Genomic DNA, 14,227 nt, shown 5'->3' on the forward strand with positions numbered 1-14,227 from the left:
ATCAGCTAGAAATATTTCCCCATTCGTGGAGAGAAAGGAAGCCAAGCCAGTAGATACGGTAAAGGTGTGATTGTGCAGTGCGCATGAAGGAACTGGAGATACAAGTTTTGCAAAGGCCTTTCACTCGGGCAAAAGGGACACGGAATGTGCCCCACGCCCAACGTGGGGCTCGAACCCACGACCCTGAGATTAAGAGTCTCATGCTCTACCGACTGAGCTAGCCGTGCTACAGCACTTTTGCACTTCAAGGCCTCTCACAGCCACCTGAGTCCGCAGACTTTTTGATAGCTTTCGACATAATTCCTTTGGCTAAACTCAATGCGCTTCCAAGTACTACTCTGTTCACTTGCTGTCAGGGCGCTACATCACCATTTTTGCTGTGACTTTGGAGGATCACAACAAAATGCGCTGGCTGATTCCAAACCCTTTTCTCTCTGTGCAAAACATCAAGCCGTAGCCTCCCACATAACATCTGCCAAGTCATTCATTTGCCCTTTCCGGCCGAGGCGGCATCAAGCAATACCTCAACCGAGAAGGTCAAATGCAAAGTGTACGGCGCTGGCTTAGCATGCAAGGTGTCACGTGCTCTTCCCAGTTCCCTTGGATAGCTCAGCTGGTAGAGCGGAGGACTGTAGAGACAAAGCAGCAATCCTTAGGTCGCTGGTTCAATTCCGGCTCGAAGGAAGAGCTTTTTACCCCGCGTCTCTGCCTTTTAGAAAGAAGGCAATCTCTTATCTCTACAAATGTGCAATTGGGAAGCTTTTTAGGCACCTTCAGTTCATCTTTCATGTCTCCTTTGGGCCAGCTCAAGCACGCTTGTCGTGTGGTCTCTGTGGTGCAATCGGTTAGCGCGTTCGGCTGTTAACCGAAAGGTTGGTGGTTCAAGCCCACCCAGGGACGCTCGTGCTTTCTCTTTACCTTAGCAGGGCCCGCTGCCAAGTCTCACCCTAACCTAAGAAGACAAATAGTGTCCTTTGGCTTGTCTCACACGGCTGACGATTAACCATTCACTCGAGACATTCCTTGAAAACGGACTAGAATAATGTCGCAATCAATTGCTCTTCTTCTGGAATGTTCAAGATCTTTCATAGTTTAGTCAAGCCACTTCTTCGCTTCCGCTGAGTCTCAGGAACAAACCCCAGCATTTCTATTCACACCTGAACACCAGGGGATGTGTGAGAATTGTGGAAGCACCTTTTTTCACCTTACATGATCCCATTGTTGGTGTCAGGAAGCCTGCATAGCTAAAAGTGCCTAGATTGACATGGCCAAAGGCCTCAATTGTTGTCAAATCGCCTGGATAGAGGTGTTAAAAACGTGGAATACAGATAGTGTCAATGTTTAAGCGTGTGCCCCGGGGCTATGCTGGGCTTGAAGTACACAGGGATGCAATGTTTCTTAAAGATCCTTCTGAGTTTTTCCGACGCTCCAGTTACATACGGGATGACTAGATTTCTCCTAGTGTTCTGCTTCTCCCCAGTTTGTTTCCCTGACCTTGCGGAGGTTTTAACCAAGACCCAGTCTGGGTAGCCACAAGCTTTCAAAGCCCTCCTGAGATGTCACGGTAGCACTCTCCTAGTCATGCGCTAGGATTTGTATAGTTGGTCTCTGCTTACCAGAGAGGCTGTCGGGTAAATTCAGTGTGGTATTCTGCTTAACAGAGTGCTGCCATGGATTAGTCAGGTCTGCTCATGATTCTCTGATGTTGTTTGAGTTTGTCTGAGTTATTCCCGCCTTCAGGAAGCTGTGAGAGCTTTCCAGAACATGGGTAGGGGCTAGGCAAATGAACAGCGTGAATACGGATACCGCCCTGGCCAGTTGCAAGGGAGGGCAGTCCTGTGGCATGCTGGGAGTGGCATTTATGTTCTGCGAGCACATGGGCTCAGCGTCTTTCCTGGGAGAGGACTGAACAGCTGGGCTGGAGGCAGGCTGCCTCGCCTGGCGCCGGCTGCCATGAGGCCCCAGGTGGGTGGACCTGAGGGCCTCAAGCCAGTCAGGACGTCAATACTGCTTAACTAAGAGATCAGCTAGATGTCTTCAGTGTGAAAAGTTCTCATTTTGGAGTATCCTACTACAATTCCCCATCCCTATCCCCAGCTCGACAAGAAAACTCCAAAAACAAACATCCCCTAGTCCGGTCATTGAAGGCAAGGAGCGTTTGCGCGCATGTGTATTTGGCTGAAGAAATACACTGTGCCTGGCTGCGGGGCGAAGTCAAGGGAAACCGGGGCAAACACGCCAGCGTCCCTCGCAAGGGTGGCGTTGCATCTGTGTTCTTTTGTCTTTAGACTCTTTTGGTTGCTACCATGTCAGCCGGATATTGCAGAGTCCTAAGAACCCCCAGCTCGTGTTCCAGTGGGTGGTGGTGTGAGTCAAAAGGCAGATAGCGGTCTGTGTGGGTAGGTTTCCTGGAGACCTCCATGCCCAAGTCAGCCCCTTCCTTGCCTTGTAAGACGTCGTCCAAAAGGGGGCATTTGCTATTCAGTGCCTCTTCCCGTGTACACTTGATGTATTTGTCCACTGACTTTATGGGTTCACTAAAAGCTTGTGGGGTGCTGATGCTCTAATCTTGACCCAAGTAGAATCCACATGCCTTTACAAACGGCTTGGTCTTTTCCCCATGGAACAATTCAAGGCTCAAGGGTCAGCAATGAATGCACTTGGTCAGGCTTTAGTTCTTTTTGGCTGTCAAGAGACGTACCTCCTTTCAGATGTTTCCTACAATCTCAACAGCCTCTGCCAAGTGTATACAAGTGAAAAGGCCGATGGCATCATGGGACGTGATTGTTTCTTCCGGCTCCAACTTCAGTCTACATTCCTTGTTGACACATTCTTTAGCATTCTTCCAAATGGTGCATTATCTTGCCAGTTGAGGGTGTTAGAATGGTAGGCAGATACTTAGAAACGCTGTGTGTGACAGAGTTGATTCTTTGGGAATCAGTGGTTGAAATGCCTGAACCTTGTTGCTTGATACTGCTGTACCCCGCGAGCGAGTTAAAGCAGGAGGCCGGAGCCTGTTGGGATGCCGAGGAATATTTCCACAGTCGTCACTAAGGCAAGACATCTAAGGAGCTTTTGATAAGGACCTGGGGCCCTGTGGTATTTTGTCAAGGGCGCAAAGAAGGAGATTGCGTTGGCCGGGAATCGAACCCGGGTCAACTGCTTGGAAGGCAGCTATGCTCACCACTATACCACCAACGCAAGGCTGTGCGCCAGGCATCCTGCTACCTCCATACAATTAAGGCCACACATGACATTGACTCACGGACCCCCTCCAGCGCAAGGTCCATTCGCTGCCGTACCAAGTGACCACTAGGAAGATCAGCTAGAAATATTTCCCCATTCGTGGAGAGAAAGGAAGCCAAGCCAGTAGATACGGTAAAGGTGTGATTGTGCAGTGCGCATGAAGGAACTGGAGATACAAGTTTTGCAAAGGCCTTTCACTCGGGCAAAAGGGACACGGAATGTGCCCCACGCCCAACGTGGGGCTCGAACCCACGACCCTGAGATTAAGAGTCTCATGCTCTACTGACTGAGCTAGCCGGGCTACAGCACTTTTGCACTTCAAGGCCTCTCACAGCCACCTGAGTCCGCAGACTTTTTGATAGCTTTCGACATAATTCCTTTGGCTAAACTCAATGCGCTTCCAAGTACTACTCTGTTCACTTGCTGTCAGGGCGCTACATCACCATTTTTGCTGTGACTTTGGAGGATCACAACAAAATGCGCTGGCTGATTCCAAACCCTTTTCTCTCTGTGCAAAACATCAAGCCGTAGCCTCCCACATAACATCTGCCAAGTCATTCATTTGCCCTTTCCGGCCGAGGCGGCATCAAGCAATACCTCAACCGAGAAGGTCAAATGCAAAGTGTACGGCGCTGGCTTAGCATGCAAGGTGTCACGTGCTCTTCCCAGTTCCCTTGGATAGCTCAGCTGGTAGAGCGGAGGACTGTAGAGACAAAGCAGCAATCCTTAGGTCGCTGGTTCAATTCCGGCTCGAAGGAAGAGCTTTTTACCCCGCGTCTCTGCCTTTTAGAAAGAAGGCAATCTCTTATCTCTACAAATGTGCAATTGGGAAGCTTTTTAGGCACCTTCAGTTCATCTTTCATGTCTCCTTTGGGCCAGCTCAAGCACACTTGTCGTGTGGTCTCTGTGGCGCAATCGGTTAGCGCGTTCGGCTGTTAACCGAAAGGTTGGTGGTTCAAGCCCACCCAGGGACGCTCGTGCTTTCTCTTTACCTTAGCAGGGCCCGCTGCCAAGTCTCACCCTAACCTAAGAAGACAAATAGCGTCCTTTGGCTTGTCTCACACGGCTGACGATTAACCATTCACTCGAGACATTCCTTGAAAACTGACTAGAATAATGTCGCAATCAATTGCTCTTCTTCTGGAATGTTCAAGATCTTTCATAGTTTAGTCAAGCCACTTCTTCGCTTCCGCTGAGTCTCAGGAACAAACCCCAGCATTTCTATTCACACCTGAACACCAGGGGATGTGTGAGAATTGTGGAAGCACCTTTTTTCACCTTACATGATCCCATTGTTGGTGTCAGGAAGCCTGCATAGCTAAAAGTGCCTAGATTGACATGGCCAAAGGCCTCAATTGTTGTCAATTCGCCTGGATAGAGGTGTTAAAAACGTGGAATACAGATAGTGTCAATGTTTAAGCGTGTGCCCCGGGGCTATGCTGGGCTTGAAGTACACAGGGATGCAATGTTTCTTAAAGATCCTTCTGAGTTTTTCCGATGCTCCAGTTACATACGGGATGACTAGATTTCTCCTAGTGTTCTGCTTCTCCCCAGTTTGTTTCCCTGACCTTGCGGAGGTTTTAACCAAGACCCAGTCTGGGTAGCCACAAGCTTTCAAAGCCCTCCTGAGATGTCACGGTAGCACTCTCCTAGTCATGCGCTAGGATTTGTATAGTTGGTCTCTGCTTACCAGAGAGGCTGTCGGGTAAATTCAGTGTGGTATTCTGCTTAACAGAGTGCTGCCATGGATTAGTCAGGTCTGCTCATGATTCTCTGATGTTGTTTGAGTTTGTCTGAGTTATTCCCGCCTTCAGGAAGCTGTGAGAGCTTTCCAGAACATAAGTAGGGGCTAGGCAAATGAACAGCGTGAATACGGATACCGCCCTGGCCAGTTGCAAGGGAGGGCAGTCCTGTGGCATGCTAGGAGTGGCATTTATGTTCTGCGAGCACATGGGCTCAGCGTCTTTCCTGGGAGAGGACTGAACAGCTGGGCTGGAGGCAGGCTGCCTCGCCTGGCGCCGGCTGCCATGAGGCCCCAGGTGGGTGGACCTGAGGGCCTCAAGCCAGTCAGGACGTCAATACTGCTTAACTAAGAGATCAGCTAGATGTCTTCAGTGTGAAAAGTTCTCATTTTGGAGTATCCTACTACAATTCCCCATCCCTATCCCCAGCTCGACAAGAAAACTCCAAAAACAAACATCCCCTAGTCCGGTCATTGAAGGCAAGGAGCGTTTGCGCGCATGTGTATTTGGCTGAAGAAATACACTGTGCCTGGCTGCGGGGCGAAGTCAAGGGAAACCGGGGCAAACACGCCAGCGTCCCTCGCAAGGGTGGCGTTGCATCTGTGTTCTTTTGTCTTTAGACTCTTTTGGTTGCTACCATGTCAGCCGGATATTGCAGAGTCCTAAGAACCCCCAGCTCGTGTTCCAGTGGGTGGTGGTGTGAGTCAAAAGGCAGATAGCGGTCTGTGTGGGTAGGTTTCCTGGAGACCTCCATGCCCAAGTCAGCCCCTTCCTTGCCTTGTAAGACGCCGTCCAAAAGGGGGCATTTGCTATTCAGTGCCTCTTCCCGTGTACACTTGATGTATTTGTCCACTGACTTTATGGGTTCACTAAAAGCTTGTGGGGTGCTGATGCTCTAATCTTGACCCAAGTAGAATCCACATGCCTTTACAAACGGCTTGGTCTTTTCCCCATGGAACAATTCAAGGCTCAAGGGTCAGCAATGAATGCACTTGGTCAGGCTTTAGTTCTTTTTGGCTGTCAAGAGACTTACCTCCTTTCAGATGTTTCCCACAATCTCAACAGCCTCTGCCAAGTGTATACAAGTGAAAAGGCCGATGGCATCATGGGACGTGATTGTTTCTTCCGGCTCCAACTTCAGTCTACATTCCTTGTTGACACATTCTTTAGCATTCTTCCAAATGGTGCATTATCTTGCCAGTTGAGGGTGTTAGAATGGTAGGCAGATACTTAGAAACGCTGTGTGTGACAGAGTTGATTCTTTGGGAATCAGTGGTTGAAATGCCTGAACCTTGTTGCTTGATACTGCTGTACCCCGCGAGCGAGTTAAAGCAGGAGGCCGGAGCCTGTTGGGATGCCGAGGAATATTTCCACAGTCGTCACTAAGGCAAGACATCTAAGGAGCTTTTGATAAGGACCTGGGGCCCTGTGGTATTTTGTCAAGGGCGCAAAGAAGGAGATTGCGTTGGCCGGGAATCGAACCCGGGTCAACTGCTTGGAAGGCAGCTATGCTCACCACTATACCACCAACGCAAGGCTGTGCGCCAGGCATCCTGCTACCTCCATACAATTAAGGCCACACATGACATTGACTCACGGACCCCCTCCAGCGCAAGGTCCATTCGCTGCTGTACCAAGTGACCACTAAGAAGATCAGCTAGAAATATTTCCCCATAGAGAAAGGAAGCCAAGCCAGTAGATACGGTAAAGGTGTGATTGTGCAGTGCGCATGAAGGAACTGGAGATACAAGTTTTGCAAAGGCCTTTCACTCGGGCAAAAGGGACACGGAATGTGCCCCACGCCCAACGTGGGGCTCGAACCCACGACCCTGAGATTAAGAGTCTCATGCTCTACCGACTGAGCTAGCCGGGCTACAGCACTTTTGCACTTCAAGGCCTCTCACAGCCACCTGAGTCCGCAGACTTTTTGATAGCTTTCGACATAATTCCTTTGGCTAAACTCAATGCGCTTCCAAGTACTACTCTGTTCACTTGCTGTCAGGGCGCTACATCACCATTTTTGCTGTGAATTTGGAGGATCACAACAAAATGCGCTGGCTGATTCCAAACCCTTTTCTCTCTGTGCAAAACATCAAGCCGTAGCCTCCCACATAACATCTGCCAAGTCATTCATTTGCCCTTTCCGGCCGAGGCGGCATCAAGCAATACCTCAACCGAGAAGGTCAAATGCAAAGTGTACGGCGCTGGCTTAGCATGCAAGGTGTCACGTGCTCTTCCCAGTTCCCTTGGATAGCTCAGCTGGTAGAGCGGAGGACTGTAGAGACAAAGCAGCAATCCTTAGGTCGCTGGTTCAATTCCGGCTCGAAGGAAGAGCTTTTTACCCCGCGTCTCTGCCTTTTAGAAAGAAGGCAATCTCTTATCTCTACAAATGTGCAATTGGGAAGCTTTTTAGGCACCTTCAGTTCATCTTTCATGTCTCCTTTGGGCCAGCTCAAGCACGCTTGTCGTGTGGTCTCTGTGGCGCAATCGGTTAGCGCGTTCGGCTGTTAACCGAAAGGTTGGTGGTTCAAGCCCACCCAGGGACGCTCGTGCTTTCTCTTTACCTTAGCAGGGCCCGCTGCCAAGTCTCACCCTAACCTAAGAAGACAAATAGCGTCCTTTGGCTTGTCTCACACGGCTGACGATTAACCATTCACTCGAGACATTCCTTGAAAACGGACTAGAATAATGTCAATAAATTGCTCTTCTTCTGGAATGTTCAAGATCTTTCATAGTTTAGTCAAGCCACTTCTTCGCTTCCGCTGAGTCTCAGGAACAAACCCCAGCATTTCTATTCACACCTGAACACCAGGGGATGTGTGAGAATTGTGGAAGCACCTTTTTTCACCTTACATGATCCCATTGTTGGTGTCAGGAAGCCTGCATAGCTAAAAGTGCCTAGATTGACATGGCCAAAGGCCTCAATTGTTGTCAAATGGCCTGGATAGAGGTGTTAAAAACGTGGAATACAGATAGTGTCAATGTTTAAGCGTGTGCCCCGGGGCTATGCTGGGCTTGAAGTACACAGGGATGCAATGTTTCTTAAAGATCCTTCTGAGTTTTTCCGACGCTCCAGTTACATACGGGATGACTAGATTTCTCCTAGTGTTCTGCTTCTCCCCAGTTTGTTTCCCTGACCTTGCGGAGGTTTTAACCAAGACCCAGTCTGGGTAGCCACAAGCTTTCAAAGCCCTCCTGAGATGTCACGGTAGCACTCTCCTAGTCATGCGCTAGGATTTGTATAGTTGGTCTCTGCTTACCAGAGAGGCTGTCGGGTAAATTCAGTGTGGTATTCTGCTTAACAGAGTGCTGCCATGGATTAGTCAGGTCTGCTCATGATTCTCTGATGTTGTTTGAGTTTGTCTGAGTTATTCCCGCCTTCAGGAAGCTGTGAGAGCTTTCCAGAACATGGGTAGGGGCTAGGCAAATGAACAGCGTGAATACGGATACCGCCCTGGCCAGTTGCAAGGGAGGGCAGTCCTGTGGCATGCTGGGAGTGGCATTTATGTTCTGCGAGCACATGGGCTCAGCGTCTTTCCTGGGAGAGGACTGAACAGCTGGGCTGGAGGCAGGCTGCCTCGCCTGGCGCCGGCTGCCATGAGGCCCCAGGTGGGTGGACCTGAGGGCCTCAAGCCAGTCAGGACGTCAATACTGCTTAACTAAGAGATCAGCTAGATGTCTTCAGTGTGAAAAGTTCTCATTTTGGAGTATCCTACTACAATTCCCCATCCCTATCCCCAGCTCGACAAGAAAACTCCAAAAACAAACATCCCCTAGTCCGGTCATTGAAGGCAAGGAGCGTTTGCGCGCGTGTGTATTTGGCTGAAGAAATACACTGTGCCTGGCTGCGGGGCGAAGTCAAGGGAAACCGGGGCAAACACGCCAGCGTCCCTCGCAAGGGTGGCGTTGCATCTGTGTTCTTTTGTCTTTAGACTCTTTTGGTTGCTACCATGTCAGCCGGATATTGCAGAGTCCTAAGAACCCCCAGCTCGTGTTCCAGTGGGTGGTGGTGTGAGTCAAAAGGCAGATAGCGGTCTGTGTGGGTAGGTTTCCTGGAGACCTCCATGCCCAAGTCAGCCCCTTCCTTGCCTTGTAAGACGCCGTCCAAAAGGGGGCATTTGCTATTCAGTGCCTCTTCCCGTGTACACTTGATGTATTTGTCCACTGACTTTATGGGTTCACTAAAAGCTTGTGGGGTGCTGATGCTCTAATCTTGACCCAAGTAGAATCCACATGCCTTTACAAACGGCTTGGTCTTTTCCCCATGGAACAATTCAAGGCTCAAGGGTCAGCAATGAATGCACTTGGTCAGGCTTTAGTTCTTTTTGGCTGTCAAGAGACGTACCTCCTTTCAGATGTTTCCCACAATCTCAACAGCCTCTGCCAAGTGTATACAAGTGAAAAGGCCGATGGCATCATGGGACGTGATTGTTTCTTCCGGCTCCAACTTCAGTCTACATTCCTTGTTGACACATTCTTTAGCATTCTTCCAAATGGTGCATTATCTTGCCAGTTGAGGGTGTTAGAATGGTAGGCAGATACTTAGAAACGCTGTGTGTGACAGAGTTGATTCTTTGGGAATCAGTGGTTGAAATGCCTGAACCTTGTTGCTTGATACTGCTGTACCCCGCGAGCGAGTTAAAGCAGGAGGCCGGAGCCTGTTGGGATGCCGAGGAATATTTCCACAGTCGTCACTAAGGCAAGACATCTAAGGAGCTTTTGATAAGGACCTGGGGCCCTGTGGTATTTTGTCAAGGGCGCAAAGAAGGAGATTGCGTTGGCCGGGAATCGAACCCGGGTCAACTGCTTGGAAGGCAGCTATGCTCACCACTATACCACCAACGCAAGGCTGTGCGCCAGGCATCCTGCTACCTCCATACAATTAAGGCCACACATGACATTGACTCACGGACCCCCTCCAGCGCAAGGTCCATTCGCTGCCGTACCAAGTGACCACTAGGAAGATCAGCTAGAAATATTTCCCCATTCGTGGAGAGAAAGGAAGCCAAGCCAGTAGATACGGTAAAGGTGTGATTGTGCAGTGCGCATGAAGGAACTGGAGATACAAGTTTTGCAAAGGCCTTTCACTCGGGCAAAAGGGACACGGAATGTGCCCCACGCCCAACGTGGGGCTCGAACCCACGACCCTGAGATTAAGAGTCTCATGCTCTACCGACTGAGCTAGCCGGGCTACAGCACTTTTGCACTTCAAGGCCTCTCACAGCCACCTGAGTCCGCAGACTTTTTGATAGCTTTCGACATAATTCCTTTGGCTAAACTCAATGCGCTTCCAAGTACTACTCTGTTCACTTGCTGTCAGGGCGCTACATCACCATTTTTGCTGTGACTTTGGAGGATCACAACAAAATGCGCTGGCTGATTCCAAACCCTTTTCTCTCTGTGCAAAACATCAAGCCGTAGCCTCCCACATAACATCTGCCAAGTCATTCATTTGCCCTTTCCGGCCGAGGCGGCATCAAGCAATACCTCAACCGAGAAGGTCAAATGCAAAGTGTACGGCGCTGGCTTAGCATGCAAGGTGTCGCGTGCTCTTCCCAGTTCCCTTCGATAGCTCAGCTGGTAGAGCGGAGGACTGTAGAGACAAAGCAGCAATCCTTAGGTCGCTGGTTCAATTCCGGCTCGAAGGAAGAGCTTTTTACCCCGCGTCTCTGCCTTTTAGAAAGAAGGCAATCTCTTATCTCTACAAATGTGCAATTGGGAAGCTTTTTAGGCACCTTCAGTTCATCTTTCATGTCTCCTTTGGGCCAGCTCAAACACACTTGTCGTGTGGTCTCTGTGGCGCAATCGGCGCGTTCGGCTGTTAACCGAAAGGTTGGTGGTTCAAGCCCACCCAGGGACGCTCGTGCTTTCTCTTTACCTTAGCAGGGCCCGCTGCCAAGTCTCACCCTAACCTAAGAAGACAAATAGCGTCCTTTGGCTTGTCTCACACGGCTGACGATTAACCATTCACTCGAGACATTCCTTGAAAACGGACTAGAATAATGTCGCAATCAATTGCTCTTCTTCTGGAATGTTCAAGATCTTTCATAGTTTAGTCAAGCCACTTCTTCGCTTCCGCTGAGTCTCAGGAACAAACCCCAGCATTTCTATTCACACCTGAACACCAGGGGATGTGTGAGAATTGTGGAAGCACCTTTTTTCACCTTACATGATCCCATTGTTGGTGTCAGGAAGCCTGCATAGCTAAAAGTGCCTAGATTGACATGGCCAAAGGCCTCAATTGTTGTCAAATGGCCTGGATAGAGGTGTTAAAAACGTGGAATACAGATAGTGTCAATGTTTAAGCGTGTGCCCCGGGGCTATGCTGGGCTTGAAGTACACAGGGATGCAATGTTTCTTAAAGATCCTTCTGAGTTTTTCCGACGCTCCAGTTACATACGGGATGACTAGATTTCTCCTAGTGTTCTGCTTCTCCCCAGTTTGTTTCCCTGACCTTGCGGAGGTTTTAACCAAGACCCAGTCTGGGTAGCCACAAGTTTTCAAAGCCCTCCTGAGATGTCACGGTAGCACTCTCCTAGTCATGCGCTAGGATTTGTATAGTTGGTCTCTGCTTACCAGAGAGGCTGTCGGGTAAATTCAGTGTGGTATTCTGCTTAACAGAGTGCTGCCATGGATTAGTCAGGTCTGCTCATGATTCTCTGATGTTGTTTGAGTTTGTCTGAGTTATTCCCGCCTTCAGGAAGCTGTGAGAGCTTTCCAGAACATGGGTAGGGGCTAGGCAAATGAACAGCGTGAATACGGATACCGCCCTGGCCAGTTGCAAGGGAGGGCAGTCCTGTGGCATGCTGGGAGTGGCATTTATGTTCTGCGAGCACATGGGCTCAGCGTCTTTCCTGGGAGAGGACTGAACAGCTGGGCTGGAGGCAGGCTGCCTCGCCTGGCGCCGGCTGCCATGAGGCCCCAGGTGGGTGGACCTGAGGGCCTCAAGCCAGTCAGGACGTCAATACTGCTTAACTAAGAGATCAGCTAGATGTCTTCAGTGTGAAAAGTTCTCATTTTGGAGTATCCTACTACAATTCCCCATCCCTATCCCCAGCTCGACAAGAAAACTCCAAAAACAAACATCCCCTAGTCCGGTCATTGAAGGCAAGGAGCGTTTGCGCGCGTGTGTATTTGGCTGAAGAAATACACTGTGCCTGGCTGCGGGGCGAAGTCAAGGGAAACCGGGGCAAACACGCCAGCGTCCCTCGCAAGGGTGGCGTTGCATCTGTGTTCTTTTGTCTTTAGACTCTTTTGGTTGCTACCATGTCAGCCGGATATTGCAGAGTCCTAAGAACCCCCAGCTCGTGTTCCAGTGGGTGGTGGTGTGAGTCAAAAGGCAGATAGCGGTCTGTGTGGGTAGGTTTCCTGGAGACCTCCATGCCCAAGTCAGCCCCTTCCTTGCCTTGTAAGACGCCGTCCAAAAGGGGGCATTTGCTATTCAGTGCCTCTTCCCGTGTACACTTGATGTATTTGTCCACTGACTTTATGGGTTCACTAAAAGCTTGTGGGGTGCTGATGCTCTAATCTTGACCCAAGTAGAATCCACATGCCTTTACAAACGGCTTGGTCTTTTCCCCATGGAACAATTCAAGGCTCAAGGGTCAGCAATGAATGCACTTGGTCAGGCTTTAGTTCTTTTTGGCTGTCAAGAGACGTACCTCCTTTCAGATGTTTCCCACAATCTCAACAGCCTCTGCCAAGTGTATACAAGTGAAAAGGCCGATGGCATCATGGGACGTGATTGTTTCTTCCGGCTCCAACTTCAGTCTACATTCCTTGTTGACACATTCTTTAGCATTCTTCCAAATGGTGCATTATCTTGCCAGTTGAGGGTGTTAGAATGGTAGGCAGATACTTAGAAACGCTGTGTGTGACAGAGTTGATTCTTTGGGAATCAGTGGTTGAAATGCCTGAACCTTGTTGCTTGATACTGCTGTACCCCGCGAGCGAGTTAAAGCAGGAGGCCGGAGCCTGTTGGGATGCCGAGGAATATTTCCACAGTCGTCACTAAGGCAAGACATCTAAGGAGCTTTTGATAAGGACCTGGGGCCCTGTGGTATTTTGTCAAGGGCGCAAAGAAGGAGATTGCGTTGGCCGGGAATCGAACCCGGGTCAACTGCTTGGAAGGCAGCTATGCTCACCACTATACCACCAACGCAAGGCTGTGCGCCAGGCATCCTGCTACCTCCATACAATTAAGGCCACACATGACATTGACTCACGGACCCCCTCCAGCGCAAGGTCCATTCGCTGCCGTACCAAGTGACCACTAGGAAGATCAGCTAGAAATATTTCCCCATTCGTGGAGAGAAAGGAAGCCAAGCCAGTAGATACGGTAAAGGTGTGATTGTGCAGTGCGCATGAAGGAACTGGAGATACAAGTTTTGCAAAGGCCTTTCACTCGGGCAAAAGGGACACGGAATGTGCCCCACGCCCAACGTGGGGCTCGAACCCACGACCCTGAGATTAAGAGTCTCATGCTCTACCGACTGAGCTAGCCGGGCTACAGCACTTTTGCACTTCAAGGCCTCTCACAGCCACCTGAGTCCGCAGACTTTTTGATAGCTTTCGACATAATTCCTTTGGCTAAACTCAATGCGCTTCCAAGTACTACTCTGTTCACTTGCTGTCAGGGCGCTACATCACCATTTTTGCTGTGACTTTGGAGGATCACAACAAAATGCGCTGGCTGATTCCAAACCCTTTTCTCTCTGTGCAAAACATCAAGCCGTAGCCTCCCACATAACATCTGCCAAGTCATTCATTTGCCCTTTCCGGCCGAGGCGGCATCAAGCAATACCTCAACCGAGAAGGTCAAATGCAAAGTGTACGGCGCTGGCTTAGCATGCAAGGTGTCGCGTGCTCTTCCCAGTTCCCTTCGATAGCTCAGCTGGTAGAGCGGAGGACTGTAGAGACAAAGCAGCAATCCTTAGGTCGCTGGTTCAATTCCGGCTCGAAGGAAGAGCTTTTTACCCCGCGTCTCTGCCTTTTAGAAAGAAGGCAATCTCTTATCTCTACAAATGTGCAATTGGGAAGCTTTTTAGGCACCTTCAGTTCATCTTTCATGTCTCCTTTGGGCCAGCTCAAACACACTTGTCGTGTGGTCTCTGTGGCGCAATCGGCGCGTTCGGCTGTTAACCGAAAGGTTGGTGGTTCAAGCCCACCCAGGGACGCTCGTGCTTTCTCTTTACCTTAGCAGGGCCCGCTGCCAAGTCTCACCCTAACCTAAGAAGACA

The 14,227-nt window shown here is 49.9% G+C and overlaps 11 non-coding genes across 11 annotated transcripts; 4 read left to right on the forward strand and 7 right to left on the reverse strand.

Annotated features, from left to right (window-relative positions):
- Positions 1-3,129: 3,129 nt before the first annotated feature.
- On the reverse strand, positions 3,130-3,201 carry TRNAG-UCC (transfer RNA glycine (anticodon UCC)). The gene has a single exon. It is a non-coding gene; the product is annotated as a tRNA-Gly (tRNA).
- A 945-nt stretch (positions 3,202-4,146) lies between these two features.
- Positions 4,147-4,220, forward strand: TRNAN-GUU (transfer RNA asparagine (anticodon GUU)). The gene has a single exon. It is a non-coding gene; the product is annotated as a tRNA-Asn (tRNA).
- A 2,229-nt stretch (positions 4,221-6,449) lies between these two features.
- On the reverse strand, positions 6,450-6,521 carry TRNAG-UCC (transfer RNA glycine (anticodon UCC)). The gene has a single exon. It is a non-coding gene; the product is annotated as a tRNA-Gly (tRNA).
- Positions 6,522-6,788: 267 nt separating this feature from the next.
- On the reverse strand, positions 6,789-6,861 carry TRNAK-CUU (transfer RNA lysine (anticodon CUU)). Its single transcript has one exon. It is a non-coding gene; the product is annotated as a tRNA-Lys (tRNA).
- Positions 6,862-7,460: 599 nt separating this feature from the next.
- TRNAN-GUU (transfer RNA asparagine (anticodon GUU)) lies at positions 7,461-7,534 on the forward strand. The gene has a single exon. It is a non-coding gene; the product is annotated as a tRNA-Asn (tRNA).
- Positions 7,535-9,761: 2,227 nt separating this feature from the next.
- Positions 9,762-9,833, reverse strand: TRNAG-UCC (transfer RNA glycine (anticodon UCC)). The gene has a single exon. It is a non-coding gene; the product is annotated as a tRNA-Gly (tRNA).
- Positions 9,834-10,106: 273 nt separating this feature from the next.
- TRNAK-CUU (transfer RNA lysine (anticodon CUU)) lies at positions 10,107-10,179 on the reverse strand. The gene has a single exon. It is a non-coding gene; the product is annotated as a tRNA-Lys (tRNA).
- A 371-nt stretch (positions 10,180-10,550) lies between these two features.
- Positions 10,551-10,636, forward strand: TRNAY-GUA (transfer RNA tyrosine (anticodon GUA)). The gene is given in 2 exon segments: positions 10,551-10,587; positions 10,601-10,636. It is a non-coding gene; the product is annotated as a tRNA-Tyr (tRNA).
- Positions 10,637-13,077: 2,441 nt separating this feature from the next.
- Positions 13,078-13,149, reverse strand: TRNAG-UCC (transfer RNA glycine (anticodon UCC)). Its single transcript has one exon. It is a non-coding gene; the product is annotated as a tRNA-Gly (tRNA).
- Positions 13,150-13,422: 273 nt separating this feature from the next.
- TRNAK-CUU (transfer RNA lysine (anticodon CUU)) lies at positions 13,423-13,495 on the reverse strand. The gene has a single exon. It is a non-coding gene; the product is annotated as a tRNA-Lys (tRNA).
- Positions 13,496-13,866: 371 nt separating this feature from the next.
- Positions 13,867-13,952, forward strand: TRNAY-GUA (transfer RNA tyrosine (anticodon GUA)). The gene is given in 2 exon segments: positions 13,867-13,903; positions 13,917-13,952. It is a non-coding gene; the product is annotated as a tRNA-Tyr (tRNA).
- Positions 13,953-14,227: the final 275 nt, after the last annotated feature.

This window comes from Staurois parvus, unplaced genomic scaffold (genome assembly GCF_062004578.1).
Source record: "Staurois parvus isolate SC_StPar_1 unplaced genomic scaffold, SC_StPar_1.0 ptg002181l, whole genome shotgun sequence".
In the NCBI taxonomy this organism is placed as follows: Eukaryota; Metazoa; Chordata; class Amphibia; order Anura; family Ranidae; genus Staurois; species Staurois parvus.